Source organism: Erinaceus europaeus, chromosome 7 (genome assembly GCF_950295315.1).
Source record: "Erinaceus europaeus chromosome 7, mEriEur2.1, whole genome shotgun sequence".
Lineage (NCBI taxonomy): Eukaryota > Metazoa > Chordata > Mammalia > Eulipotyphla > Erinaceidae > Erinaceus > Erinaceus europaeus.
Genome location: NC_080168.1, coordinates 92,968,778 through 92,983,173, shown reverse-complemented (window position 1 = coordinate 92,983,173; position 14,396 = coordinate 92,968,778). Strand labels below are relative to the sequence as shown.

The window sequence follows — 14,396 nt, the reverse complement described above, 5'->3', positions numbered from 1 at the left end:
TCTGTTTTTAAGTTACTATTGTTCCCTGGAACTGTTTGCTCATATTATGCTTGGCCTTGAAGAAGCTCTATGTAAATAGTAGATATCTATTATTGCAGAGGAAATTTGTGATGAGAAATACCACCAAGCTTCCTGAAAGCATAATCTACTCCTGCTACTTCTGCCTCCTCATCATGTAACTGAAAAGGGTGAGAGCTGGTATGCCTGTCTTTGGAGATTTTTTTTTTCCCCGTGAAGATCAAATAAAGTGATGATGAAAGAAATCTGTAAGCTGTAATTTTCCTGTTGGATTGTATTAGTAAAATGAAAACACCTTCATGCCCATGAATAGTCTTCCTGTCACAGTGCTCAGTCTCTTCGTAGATTTGTCAATAGGTTATAAGAGCTACCTTTTTTTTTTTTTTTACATTATTTCCATTTTATTGGATAGGGCGGAGAAATTGAGAGAGGAGGGGGAGATAGAGAAGAAGATGAGACACCTACAGACCTGCTTCACCATTCATGAAGCATCCCCCTTACAGGGGGACGCTTTTGAAACCCCTTTTCTTTCTGGTACATTCATGGCAATTATTTCAATCTCTTCCATATGACTAGACATAAACACCTGTCCTTATGTACATACTACATAAGCATATGGTGCATGTTCTGTCTTGATGTTATTTGTTTTCATGCCTGCACAATTCCACCAGTCCCAGTAAGCTCTCTGTTTTTTAAGATAAAGGTGAGAGACAGAAACAAGAGACACCCCAGCATTGTTCCACCATTCAATGAAGGCACCTCTGTGTTGCCATGTGGTAGCCCAGGGGCTTGAGCTCAGGTTCTCACACATAGTAAAGTCTGTGCTCTGCCAGGTGAGCTACTCCCAGTCTCTTGGGGGGGTGAAGAAGTGCTGGTGGTGGGAGAACATTTTCTGTTATGACAGTTGAGCACTGTTCTGAAAGTGTCCGACCTCTCTGCCTCCTCTTCTTTTCTCTTCTTACCATTTGTTTTCTCATACACACACACACCCAACTTCAATCAAAGATAGACTCTCTCCAAGTTTGTGCACTTAGTTTTTATTATCTCTTCTCATTTACTGTTCCTTCCATTTGTTAATTCACCGCTTAATAAAGCCCTGGGAGGACTTTCTACATTTCATTCATTTATTCATTCAACAAGTTCCCTCCCTGAAGCTGGAGAATCTTATGATCTAGAAGAGGAGAATTAAAAAAAAAAATCCGGGAATATGCATATAAGATGCACTTAACTTAAACTTAAGTTCTAGTGAAGAACTCCAAGTTTGAACTACTTCTCTTCTATCGGTAACCTCCACATCTTTTTTGCTAATTCAGATCTCTCTTATCTTTGTGCCCTAAGATCAATAGTTCTCAAAATGTGATTCCTGGACCAGCAGCACTGGCACCACTTATGTGAATGGATTAAGAGTACAAATTCTGCACCCCACTCCAAACTAGTGAATCTAAAACACTTAGCACTGAACTCAGGAAATCACCTTTGTGTGTTCACCAAGTAATTTTGACGCATAATAAAATTTGAGCATCAGTGGTTCTAAGACAGTGGTGCTCAAATTTTGATGTCAAAATCACAGGCAGCTCTTATTAAACCACACATTGCTGAACTGTCCAGTTTTAGCAGATTAGGGGAGAGGGAAGGATGTTATCTCAGGTCATATAACACTGTTAATCTAGGGAGCACACTCTGAGAATCATTACCTTCCTAAGAGACAGCTACACTGACCCTCTCAATACTTTAAAATCCAACAAGTGCAGAGCCAAATTTTTCTTCTCCTCCTGTTCCTGCTCTCCATCACCATACTTAATACCCAAGCATGTGATCACTGTGTCTGTCATTCATTTTGTTTCTATCATTTTCTTTCTCTCTCACCTTCTATATCAATCAGCTAGTTTCCAAATCTTATACTCACTCTTCCACCTTGCTTTCCCTACCTGTTCAATCTGTTTCATCACCTTCAAGTTCAAGTTCTGTCACCTTCTAATAGTCATTAAAATCCATTAACTAACTACCTCTCCTAAGCCTCCCAACAATGAATGCATCATTCATTGATTCTTGGAATAGATATCATAAAGGTTTCTGGGTAACTATTTTAGTATTCAACTGTAAGAACTATTTTAGAGTTTCTCATATTTGACTATGCATGAGAATCACCTGCAGTATTTTTAAAACGAATAATTATCAGAGTTTACCCCCAGAGATTCTGATTTAAGGTGGCCAGGTAGTGGCACACCCATTTAAGCACACATAGTACAAAGCTAAGGACCTGGATTTAAACCCCCGCTTCACAAGTTGTAAAGCAGGTCTGCAGGTGTCTTTTTCTCTCCCTCTCTATTTTCCCCTCCTCTCTCAATTTCTTTCTGTCCTATTAAGTTAAATGGGGGGGGGGGGGGTGGCTCCTAGGAGCAGTGGATTCATAGTGCCAGCACCAAGCCTCAGTGGTCACCCTGGAGGGTGGGGGGTGGGGAAAGTAGGTCACTAAGTGAGCACTAGCTGCAGTTTATCACATGGGCAAACTGGTGTGAAAAACAAATACTCTGCTCTAATGAATCTCAGTGGGGACATGGACATCATCTTTTAAAAGCTCTTCAGGTGGGCTGAGACCCACTGACCCACCTCCTAACCTAAAGTTTGGAAAGAAGCTTTTAAAGTGTTAGTGATGTGTTATAAAATAACCTTAAAAGGAGAAGGGTGAGGTTAGGAAAGTAAGCTGAAAGAATGAAAATTAGTAGGAAACACTAGAGTAATGTAACTAATTTAAAGCAGAAAAAAAAAAAAACCCTTAGTGGAAGAAACCTATCATTTCTTTATTTTTTAAAACTATTTTGTTAATTCTTTTTTGATTTTATTCATGAGAAAGATAGGAGGAGAGGGAGTCAGGCTGTAGCACAGCAGGTTAAGCGCACATGGCGCAAAGTGCAAGGCGTGAGGATCCCAGTTGGAGTTCCCGGCTCCACACTTGCAGGGGAGTCGATTCACAGGCAGTGAAGCAGGTCTGCAGGTGTCTTAACTTTCCCCCTCTTTGTCTTCCCCTCCTCTCCCCATTTCTCTCTGTCCTATCCAACAACAATGACATTAATAACAACAACAATAATAACCACAACAATAAAACAAGGGCAACAAAAGGGGAAAAAATAGCCTCCAGGAGCGGTGGATTTGTGGTGCAAGCACTGAGTCCCAGCAATAACCCTGGAGGCCAAAAAAAGAAGAAAAGAAAGATAGCAGGAGAAAGAGAAAGAACCACACATCATTCTTCCACATGTGCTAAAGGGATTGAACTCAGGACCTCATGCTTCAGAGTTCAGTGTTTTATCCACTGTCCCACCTCCCAGACCATTCATTTCTTTTTAAGTATGTGAAATGAAATCTAGAAAAATTAAGTGACTTATCTCACAACAACCCAGTGGTAAGAAGGGAGGGCGGGGGAATGAAAAGGGAAAGAGAAACAAACAACAAACAAGAATTAGAAGTCAAAAAAGGTTCTCACAGAACTGATCCAGAGGATTACTAGGATTTGCTTGACCCTTTCATTCACCTCTAAAAATGCTTCTCTGCCTTTGGAACATGACCAGTGGTCCTATGTTGGACCATGGGACCCTGTTATTTTCCTGAAAGTCCCATTCAGAAAGCAGGCTGTTGTGTCCCCTTCCACCCTTCTTTTCACTCTCATTTTACCTACACACCTCTCTTTCCGATCAAGTGTTCTGTAAGTGAAAAATATATGTGGTTGCTTAACTCTTGTTCCTCTATTTCATAAAACAGTCACAAAATATTTTTTAAATTGTTAGGGTTTCAAATTACCTTAACGATTCAATGAAACACTTAGCCTCAAAAATGTTTTGATTGTTATAGCATTAAAGCTTCTAATTGATTTATTTGAAGAGGAGATCATCTCCTGAAACTCCATATTTTTTGTCTCTAATGTCAGAATTATGATTCCTTCTTCTTCTTCTAGCGTTTGCCCTTCTTCCGTAGCCAGTCAACAGCGTCAGGTTGAGCCTGATGTAAAGTTTCGAGACCTCCTTTGAATCTGGAGAGGTGGCAGTCGTTGACTATGTGGGTCATAGTCTGTCTGGAGCCTCAGGGGCAGTTCGGGTCGTCTCTGGCTCCCCAGCGATGGAACATAGCGGCGCACCGGCCATGGCCTATTCCATAGTGATTGAGGAGGGCCCAATCACAACGTGCTAGGTCAAAGCCGGGTTGACGCTTGCAGGGGTTGTGATGAGGTGTTTGTTCTTTACCTCAGCTGACTGCCAACTCTGTTTCCAAGAGTCTGGAACAGAGAAGTTCAGTGTAGGCGTAGGGGACCAGATTGGGTGACGAGACGTCAAGCGTTGGACAGGGTGGGCGAAGATATCCGCGTATATTGGCAGGTCCGGTCGAGCGTAGACGTGGGAAATGAACTTAGATGATGCCGCATCCCGACGAATATCTGGAGGGGCGATGTTGCTAAGAACTGGCAGCCATGGAACCGGGGTGGAACGGATGGTTCCAGAAATTATCCTCATGGAGGAATATAATTTGGAATCGACCAGGTGGGCATGGGGGCTACGGAACCATACTGGGGCACAGTATTCTGCAGTGGAATAGCATAATTCCTGATATGTTTATTTCAAATCATCACAGGAAAAACTTGTGAGCAATTCTATTTGTGTAATTATTTAAAAGTCCTTTTTTTTTCAAACCTTTTCTTTTCATTTTCTTTTTTTTTTTAATTTAAGAAAGGATTAATTAACAAAACCATAAGGTAGGACAGGTACAAATCCACACAATTCCCACCACCCAATCTCCATAACCCAACCCGTCCCCTGATAGCTTTCCCATTCTCTATCCCTCTGGGAGCATGGACCCAGGGTCATTGAGGGTTACAGAAGGTAGAAGGTCTGGCTTCTGTAATTGCTTCCCCACTGAACATGGGCGTTGACTGGTTGGTCCATACTCCCAGTCTGCCTCTCTCTTTCCCTAGTAGGGTGTGTCTCTGGGGAAGCTGAGCTCCAGGACACATTGGTGGGGTCTTCAATCCAGGGAAGCCTGGCCAGCATCCTGGTGACATCTGGAATCTGGTGATTGAAAAGAGAGTTAACATACGAAGCCAAACAAATTGTTGAGCAATCATGGGCCCAAAGCTTGGAATAGTGGAGAGGAAGTGTTGGGGGGTACTCACTGCAAACTCTAGTGTACTTCTGCTTTCAGGTATATATTTTGCAGTAGTTTATGGATACGTGTGAACATAAGCTCTCTCTCACAGAAACTGGTGTATATCTAGGTTATGGGACTTTGTTAGAAAGTGAACCACCTGAGATGAAATTAGAGTGTACTATAAAAGGAAAGGTCTCACCCGAGTAATGAAGCTGAAGGGTTGTCATTCCCCACGTGAAGTTTCTGGACACAGTCTGAGGTGAAGCATGTTGAGGTGGCAATCGTTGCGTTGGTTAGGTTGTGATCGGCGGATGCAATATCATTTGGTATGGATTGGGAGACGCATACGGGAAAGTGGGCCCTATCCAAGGGTTCCAGGACTGGGGGGAAGTAGGGACTCTATAGTGGAGATGTGAGGTTCCTGCTGTCTTAGGGTTCAAAAAGACAATCGATAGTTAATGTTATCATCACATTATTTGTTAATTGGGTTAACTTTGAAAAGTCCTTTTGTTATGGTTTGCTGTACAGTATACAGTATCTTGTATATAGCTGTGCTATTGGATGCTTCTAATCTACTTGGTCTAGGCTTTTGAGAGAGTCCGCATATCAAATACACAGCCTATATATTAAAAAAGATTCAGTTTGTGTTTTGAAAAACTTTGAGACATACAATTGATTGTCCCACTCTCATATTAATTAACTAGTGATTTATATGTCTACATTTGGCTAGGAGTGTACATAAACACCATTACCACCACCAAAAGACTGTGACACATCCCTCCCACCCACTCCCACCCCCCCACTGGCCCAGGAAGCTGCATGTCTACCCCTCACCACAGGGTTTTTACTTTGGTGCCCTACTTACAATTTGATCAGGTGCTGCTTTTAGTTTCCCTTTCAGATCTTCTTACTCAACTTCTGTTGATGAGTGGGATCATCCCATACTCATCTTTATCTTTCTGACTTAGTGCACTTAACATAATTCCTTCTAGCTCTGTCCAAGATGGGTCAGAGAAGGAGGGTTCATTGTTCTTGATAGCTGCATAGTATTCCATTGCGTATATATACCACAGCTTTCTCAGCCACTCATCTGTTGTTGGGTACCTGGGTTGCTTACAGGTTTTAGCTATTATGAATTGTGCTGCTATGAACATAGGAGTACACACCTCTTTTTGGTTGGGTGTTATGGAGACCTTGGGGTATAACCCCAGGAGAGGAATTACTGGATCATATGGAAGGTCCATGTCTAGCCTTCTGAGAGTTTTCCAGACTGCTCTCCAGAGAGGCTGGACCAATTTACATTCCCACCAGCAATGCATAAGGCTTCCTCTGTCCCCACATCCTCTCCAGCATTTGTTGCTCCTGTCCTTTTTGATGTATGCCATTCTTACAGGAGTGAGGTGGTATCTTAGTATTGTCTTAATTTGCATTTCTCTGACAATCATCAACCTAGAGCAGTTTTTCATATGTTTGTTTGCCTTTTGGATCTCCTCTGTAGTGAATGTTTTGTTCATATCCTCTGCCCATTTTTGGATGGGGTCATTTGCTTTTTTGGTGCTAAGTTTGCTGAGCTCTTTATATATTTTGGTGATTAGTTTCTTGTCTGATGTATGGCATGTGAAGATCTTCTCCCATTCTGTGAGGGGTCTCTCTGTTTGTTTAATAGTTTCTTTGGATGTGCAGAAGCTTTTCAATTTGATGTAGTCCCATTGGTTTGTTTCTGCTTTAGTCTTCCTTGCAATTGGTTTTGATACATCAAAGATGTCCTTGAGGTATAGGTGGGAAAGTGTTTTACCAGTGTTTTCCTCTAAGTATTTGATTGTTTCTGGTCTGACATCTAGGTCTTTGATCCATTTGGAGTTGATTTTTGTTTCTGGTGAGATAAAGTGGTTCAGTTTCATTCTTCTGCATGTTACAACCCAGTTTTCCCAGCACCATTCATTGAAGAGAGCCTCCTTTTTCCATTTAATCCTTTGGGCCCTCTTATCAAAGATTAGATGCCCATAGGTGTTGGGATTTATTTCTGGGCTTTCATTTCTGTTCCACTGGTCTGTGTGCCTATTTTTGTTCCAGTACCATGCTGTTTTGATGATGATGGCTTTATAATATAGTTTAAGGTCTGGGAGTGTGATACCTCCATTTCTGTTTCTTTTCCTCAAGATGGTTTTGGCAATTCTAGGTGTTTTCAGGTTCCATATAAATGATTCTAGTGTTTGTTCTAGTCTCTTAAAGAAGCTTGGTGGAACTTTGATGGGTATTGCATTAAATTTGTATATGGCTCTGGGGAGAATATTCATTTTGATGATATTTATTTTTCCAATCCATGAGCATGGGATATCTTTCCATTTCTTGGTATGAGTTTCTATTTCCTTGAGTAGTGACTCATAGTTTTCAGCATACAAGTCTTTCACTTCTTTGGTCAACTTTATTCCTAGGTATTTGATTGATTTAGCTGAAACAGTAAATGGGAGTGATTTCTGGATGTCCTCTTCTTCAGATTTAGTGTTAGCATAAAGAAATGCCACTGATTTTTGTACATTGATTTTGTAGCCTGATACCTTGCTATATTGCCTAATAACTTCCAGTAATTTTCTGCTGCATTCTTTAGGTCTTTCTATGTATACTATCATATCATCTGCAAATAGTGAGAGTTTGACTTCTTCCCTTCCAATCTGTATTCCTTTGATTTCTTTCTCTTGCCTGATTGCTATGGCAAGAACTTCCAGTACTATGTTGAAGAGTAACGGTGACAGTGGACAGCCCTGTCTACTCCCCTATCTGAGGGGGAATGCTTTCAGCTTCTGTCCATTGAGTATGATGTTGGCTGTAGGTTTGCTATATATAGACTCCACTATCTTGAGGAATTTTCCATCTATTCCCATTTTTTGTAGAGTTTTGAGCATGAATGGGTGTTGGATTTAGTCAAAGGCTTTCTCTGCATCTATTGAGATAATCATGTGGTTTTTGGCTTTGCTTTTATTGATGTGGTGAATGACATTGATTGACTTACGGATGTTGAACCAGCCTTGCATTCCTGGGATGAATCCCACTTGGTCGTGATGAACAATATTTTTTATATGTTGCTGTATCCAGTTGGCCAAGATCTTGTTTAATATTTTGGCATCTATGTTCATCAGAGATATTGGTCTGTAGTTTTCCTTTTTTGTTCGGTCCCTATCAGCTTTTGGTATCAGGGTGATGTTGGCTTCATAGAAGGTGGAAGGGAGTATTCCTGTTTCTTCAATCTTATGGAATAGCTTAAGAAGTATGGGTACTAACTGTTTCCTGAAAGTTTTGTAGAATTCGTTTGTGAAGCCATCTGGTCCAGGACTTTTGTTGTTGGGGAGATTCTTAATAATGGTTTCAATTTCTTTGTCTGTGATTGGTGCATTTAGATTTTGTAGTTCTTCTTGGTTCAGTTTTGGAAGGGCATATGTTTCTAGGAATTGTTCCATTTCTTCCAGGTTCTCTAGCTTGGTGGCATATAGTTCTTTATAGAAGTTTCGCAGGATTCTCTGGATTTCTGTGGTGTCAGTTGTGATATCTCCTCCATCGTTTACAATTCTATTAATTTGAGTCTTCTCTCTTTTTTGTTTGGTGAGTCTGGCTAGGGGTTTGTCAATTTTGTTTAACCTTTCAAAGAACCAACATTTGGCTTCATTGATCTTTTGTATGGTTCTTTTATTTTCGATGTTGTTTATTTCTGCTCTAACTTTAGTGATTTCTGTCCTTCTGGTTGCTTTAGGGTTCCTTTGTTCCTCTTCCTCTAAGTCCTTGAGGTGTGCAGTAAGGTCATTCATTTGAGCTTCTTCTTGTTGTTTAATATGTGATTGTATGGCTATAAGTTTCCCTCTCAGTACTGCTTTAGCTGTGTCCCAAATGTTTTGATAGGTTGTGTCTTCATTTTCATTAGTTCCCAGGAACATGTGAATTTCCTGCTTGAGTGAGTCTCTGACCCAGTGGCTTTTAAGGAGCATGTTGTTTAGTTTCCAAATTCTGTGTCTTTTAATAATTTTCTGTTTGTTGTTAAATGTTAGTTTTACTCCACTGTGGTCTGAGAAGATACTTGGGATGATTTCAATGCTCTTGAATTTATTGATGCTGTCTTTGTGGCCTAACATGTGGTCTATCCTTGAGTATGTGTTATGTGGATTTGAAAAGAAGGTGTATTCCAGTTTTTTGGGGTGAAGGACTCTGAAAATGTCCAAGAGGTCTAGTCTGTCAATCTCTTCATTCAATTCTCTGTATCTTTATTGGTTCTCTGCTTTGTTGATCTGTCTAAGTGTGAGAGTGGGGTATTGAAATCTCCCACTATTATTGTATTACTATTGATGTATTTTTGAAATTCTTTCAGTAGGTGCTTAATGTATTTAGATGGTCCCTCATTGGGTGCATAGATGTTAATAATTGTTAAGTCTTCTTGGCTGATTGATCCTCTAATCATTATGTAATGTCCTTGCCTATCTTTTATTACTTTATTTAATTTAGAATCTATTGTGTCTGTGATGAGAATGGCTGTTCCTGCCCTTTTTTGTGGTCCGTTAGCCTGTATGATAGTTTTCCATCCTTTCACTTTAAGTCTGTGTTTATCTTGTTGTGACAGATGGGATTCTTGTTTTCATTTCTGTTATGTTTTCTGATCCATCCCCCCACCCTGTGCCTTTTGATGGGTGAGTTTAAGCCATTGACGTTTATTGATATTATGGATTTAATTTATTGTAGTGCCATTGTTCAAAAAAAAATTTGTTTGCTCTGATATATTGCAAGTATTATAGTGATGTTCTTGTTTATAAGAGGTCTTTTAGAACCTCTTTCAGGGCTGGCTTGGTGATGGTTGCCTCCTTTAACTGTTGTTTATCAAAGAAGGTTTTGATCCCTCCAGCTAGTTTGAATGAAAGTCTGGCAGGATATATTATCCTTGGTTGAAACCCTTTTTCATTCAGGGCTCGATAGATATCTTGCCACTCCCTTCTGGCTTTTAGAGTTTGAGTGGAGAAGTCTGCAGATAATCTTATGGGTTTTCTCTTGTATGTGACTTTTTGTTTCTCTCTTGCAGCCTTTAGGATCCTTTCTTTATCCTTACTTCTTCTCATTGTGACTATGATGTGTCTTGGTGTCTTCAGATCTGGGTTGATTCTGTTTGGTATTCTCTGGGCCTCTTGAATCTTGATGTCCTTTCTGTTATTCAGGTCTGGGAAATTTTCTTCTATTATTTCCTCTAGAATGTTTGCTTCCCCTTCCTCTCTTTCTTCCTCTGGCAGGCCAATTATACAAATGTTACTTCTTTTGAGATCATCCCATATGTCTCTGTTGTTGTTTTCAGTGCCTCTCAATCTCTTTTTAAGCTCTTTCACCTCTTTCTTAGTTTTCTCTAACTCATCCTCTGTCTGACTAATTCTGTTTTCTGCTTCTGTTAGTCTGCTTTCCCTTGCCTCAGCTTCTTTCTTCATTACAGCTATTTCAGCTTTCAGTTCTCTAATTGCCTCAAGATAATCAGTATTTTCCTTGGGGGTCTCAACTGTTGTTTCCCTAATACTGCCATTTCTTTTCTCCAATGTTGTTTTCATTTCTGTGATTAATAAGTTTATTATTGCTTGCATACTTTTCTTATCTATGGTTACTTCTGGCTGATTTATAGTTTCTTCTGGGCTCTTGTCTTCATTCATTGGAGTAGCAGTTTTATTTGTTTTTGATGTACCCATTTTTTTGATTTATGTGTTTCTTTTTTTATGCTCTGATGTTCCTCACTTGTTGTGTCTTGAGTACAAGTAACCCTGTACTAAATACCTTTATGACAATTGCACTCACCAACCTCAGGAATTACAGTAGTAACTGAAGCAAAAATTTTTTTTCCCCCTTTTTTCCCTACTCTAATTCTTAACCCAAATTAAGTTATAGTCACCTCCTTGGTGTCACCGCTAGGACCCCTTATTGGCTGGCCTGCTAAAGGCAGAAAATCCTACCGTTTCCAGGAGATGTGGTCAGAGCTCAAGCCACTAGCAGCTTCTCAGTCCACCATCTTCCGGCACCCCTCTTTTACAAACCTTTTAAAAATATTTTTAATATTTATTTATTCCCTTTTGTTGCCCTTGTTGTTTTATTGTTGTAGTTATTGTTGTTGTTACTGATATCATTGTTGGATAGGACAGAGAGAAATGGAGAGAGGAGAGGAAGACAGAGAGGGGGAGAGAAAGACACCTGCAGACCTGCTTCACCACCTGTGAAGCGACTCCTCTGCAGGTGGGGAGCCGGGGGCTTGAATCGGGATCCTTACACCAGTCCTTGAGCTTTGTGCCACATGTGCTTAACTTTAACCACTGTGCTACTGCCCGACTCCCACAAAAGTCCTTTTTTCTATAGTATGTATTTAGATTTTAAAAAAAAACATTTTATTTATTTTATTTTTGAGAGAGGTAGACAGAGAGAGACACAGAGAGAAACACCAGAGCACTGCTCAGCTCTGGCTTGTAGTGGTGTGGGGGATTGAACCTGGGACTTTGGAGCCTCATGGCTTTGGAGCCAATGGTTATGCAAACAGGCTCTCATACCTGTTTGCATAACCATTATGCTATCTCCCCTACCCATGTATTTAGTTTTTAAATTACTAAAATCATCTCAGAAGTAAAAAGGGATGCAATGATTTCCTTAAATTGTTTTCACCAATGAAATAGATCTCACTCACCCATAAAATAGCTAATAGCATATCATAAATTCCTTTGATTTAAGACAAAGTCCCCTGATAATATAGGTCATTGATTTCACAGATTAGTTCTGAAAGGTCAGAGGCTCTGAAAATCCTTGCTCAGAAAAGAAAAGCAATTTCTGTAAAATGAGCTATGTTTCTGGAAATGTAACAGACATATACATTAACAACAGTTTAATTACTAAGGCAAGTAAATGTTTTTTCCTTTCTCCTTAAAGAGCCAAAAGCAGTGCCTCTGAAATCATCTAATACTAGATCAACAGTAAAAGTTGCTGTAAGACCCTATTTTGCCACCATTATAGAACTTGAAAATCTATTTTTTGAAGTAGGTTAATGGTTGCTGATCAATTTAATCTGGTCAGTGAAGCCATCTGTGATCATCATCAACCAAGAGAGTCTACCTTAATCCAATAAGCAGTCCTTTCAAAAGATGGCCATCCACCATTCTTTGCATTTCTTTTCACCTGTAAGAGGAACTCACAAAGAGTTTCAGATAGGACAGTGATAAGACAGAAACTGACCTTCCGATGGCCACCAGTGGATTTAGGATGAGTAGGAAGAGAATGTATGTGGGGAGCCCAGGTGAAGATCAGTGTGATGGTCTCACAAAGGTTTTCTGGTAAGAGATCTTCATAGGAAATAAGGAAACCAAACACCTCTGAAATTGCCCTGGTCAAATTATATTACACTTGAGTAACATCTTTGTTGAATTCCTGCTATACCCTGGGCTAGGAACTTTTCAGACTTTTCTGACTATATTCAGGAAAAAAATTAATTTCTTCCCATCAATACTGTTTCATAAATATATTTACAAAGAAAGAATTTATAAAACAATGCTTTTTAGTAGAGTAGAAAATGTGCCCTACTGTTTTTCCAGTGGTTTTTTTTTTTCTTAATTCTGTCCTGAGGCACTAAATTTATTTATACTTTTAAAAACACTGTTTTGGGCACCATGAAGAAAGCAGGAAGAATGCAATACAAAGACTAATCTGAAATTTTAAAATAAACCCATCTGGGGACTGGGAGGTAGCTCACCCACTATAGCACACACTGTGCCAGGACTTGGTTGTGCTAGGACAGTATCATGGTGTCTTTCCTGTCTCTGTTTCTCACCCTCCAGCTTAAAAAAAAAAAAATCTGTCAGAAGGAATGGAATCGTGCAGGCATGAAAACACTAGCAGAACAAAAATCAATGGGAGAGAGAGGTATAACAGGCCCAAACTGAAAACAAGTTAGAAAATCATAATTCAAAAGCGAAAACACAAGTAGAACCTGAACTGGAATTGGAGTATTGCACCAAAGTAAAAGACAATGACATCAATAACAACAATAACTACAACAACAATAAAAAACAACAAGGGCAACAAAAGGGAAAATAAATAAATAAATATAAAAATATTTTTTAAAAAAGGAGGATGGGGCAAAGAAGAAGAGGAGGTGGAAGGGGAGAAGAAAAGAAGGAGGAGGACCATTGAAATCGTTCACTTGGTATAAATGTATATTGCTTTGCCATGTATGGCAACCCAAGTGTGAGTACAACCTCTACCTTACTGAAGGAAGCTTCAGTGCTATTGTCTCTTTTCCTCTTTTTATCTGCCTCTATCAAAAAAAATATATATATATATATCACTTTATTTTAATGAGAAGAGAAATACAGAGAGAAACCAGAGCACTGCTCAACTCTGGTTTACAGTGGATGGTATAGGGGAGTAAGCCTGGAACTTTAGAGCCCTAGGCATTAAATTCTTTTCATAGCCATATGCTATCTTCTACTCCATTAAAAAAAGAAGGAGGAGGAGGAGGAGGAGGAGAAGGAGAAGAAGGAGGAGAAGGAGAAGAAGGAGAAGAAGAAGGAGGAGGAGGAGGAAGAGAAAGAGAAGAAGGAGGAAGAGGAGGAGAAGGAGAAGAAGAAGAAGAAGAAGGAGGAGGAGGAGGAGGAGGAGGAGGAGGAGGAGGAGGAGAAGAAGAAGAAGAAGAAGAAGAAGAAGAAGAAGAAGAAGAAGAAGAAGAATGAAGAAGAAGAAGACAGAAAGAAAGAAAAGCAATGTTAAATAAATGAATAAGTTCGAGACTCAAGTTGGGCCCTTCAGGGATAAGCACTAGTTGAATGGGCCATGTCACTCAAACATCTACCTCCAAGAAAGTTTGATTACCAGTTCTACCTACTATTCAATGATGGAGAGAGCTCCTTGTGGGCCGGGAGGTGGCGCAGTGAGAATCCAATAAAACACTGGATTCTCAACCACGAGGTTCCGAGTTCAATCCCAGGCAGCACATGTGCCAGAGTGATAGCTGGTTCTTTCTCTCCCCCTATCTTTCTCATGAATAAATAAATTCTTAAGGAAGAGAGAAAGAAGAGAGTGCTCCTCAAAGTTTCTGTACTCTTCTGAGTGAGTCACTCTTGTTCTTAGGGGCTTCTGTTTTTGGAACTGAGGTTATGACTTTAATGTGACTGCCAAAAATGTGCCCAGTGTTTTAGGCACCAGACCTTGTTGATCTGTATGTACCAATTCCCTCTTAGAAAAAGATTTTAGGGAGTCGG

At 39.9% G+C, this 14,396-nt stretch overlaps 1 protein-coding gene across 2 annotated transcripts in view; it reads left to right on the top strand.

Moving 5' to 3' along the window:
• Positions 1-14,396, top strand: part of LGR5 (leucine rich repeat containing G protein-coupled receptor 5) — a 157,545-nt gene that overhangs the window by 67,527 nt on the left and 75,622 nt on the right. The window lies entirely within an intron of this gene.